General features: G+C 33.1%; 1 non-coding gene across 1 annotated transcript; it reads right to left on the bottom strand.

Annotated features, from left to right (window-relative positions):
• Positions 1-211: 211 nt before the first annotated feature.
• Trnaq-cug lies at positions 212-283 on the bottom strand. Its single transcript has one exon. It is a non-coding gene; the product is annotated as a tRNA-Gln (tRNA).
• Positions 284-1,186: the final 903 nt, after the last annotated feature.

The following is a 1,186-nucleotide window of genomic DNA, read 5'->3' as shown; positions in this document are numbered from 1 at the left end:
TTAGCTTCAGCGTTTTGGTAGGTATATTAAATTTAAACAAAATAACACTAACATTTCATGTGCGAAAACATAATATAGTAAAAATATAAACAATACCAATTTGGCAATGCCAATGCTAATTATTGCTAATTGCTAACATATAATGTATAAAATTAACCAAAATAAGTGAATTAAAATATAAATAAAAATCGGGAAATTTTTTACAAAATATAGGTTCCACCGAGATTTGAACTCGGATCGCTGGATTCAGAGTCCAGAGTGCTAACCATTACACCATGGAACCGTGTCTCTGGATTTTAAAATAACAAATCTGTTACATCTTCTTTAATCTGTTTAAAAATACACTATTGTTAATTTAATTTAATTGGATTGTCTCTGGGTCGAACTATCAACATATTGTGCTTCCAAATAGCTTTCAAGATATGTATGCGGGTAAATTTATCAGCAATTAGATAATCTATAATATAAATCTTTATATATAAAAATGAATCGCAAAATGTGTTGGTAAGCGCATAACTCGAGAACAACTAAACCGATTTCGTTAATTCTTTTTTTATTACATTTCTTGAAGTACGATGATGGTTCATGAGAAAACGTAAAAATGTACCACGGGCGGACTGCTAGTTAAAAATAAATTCAATCTACCTACATAGTTCATATGCATACAATTCGACATCTCTGTACTCGATACTATTAGAAAGTCTGAAGGTATAACCGTCTATTGCGCTTTCACGGCCAGGCACAGCAGATTTTCTAAGGAAAGAAATGTTAAAATAGACAATCACAGTAAATTTATTGTCCACGGTTTCGCCTACTTACGAAAACCGTGAGACACAGCTAGTGCCCATCGCATTAAAATGAGGGCATTTAGGCAGATAAAAATAGATCAAATCTATAAGTACTTACTAATATTAAAATAATATTATAAAGCTGAAGAATTTGTTTGTTTGAACGCGCTAATCTTAGGAACTGTTGGTCTGATTTGAAAAATTATTTTGGTGTTAGATAGCACATTTATCGAGGAAGGTCAATCACGTTGGGACCAACAAGAGCAATGCGGCCGCGGGTGAAACCGCGGGGCACAGCTAGTACATATATGTATGCTCATAATTTACACACAATACCTACTCGCATTAGTAAACATAACTTGAAACGCTCTTTTGTCAAAAATGTTTACGTGAGACTC

This window comes from Colias croceus, chromosome 3 (assembly GCF_905220415.1).
Source record: "Colias croceus chromosome 3, ilColCroc2.1".
Lineage (NCBI taxonomy): Eukaryota > Metazoa > Arthropoda > Insecta > Lepidoptera > Pieridae > Colias > Colias croceus.
Note: the sequence above shows the minus strand (reverse complement) of the source record. Positions and strands in the feature narration are given on the sequence as shown.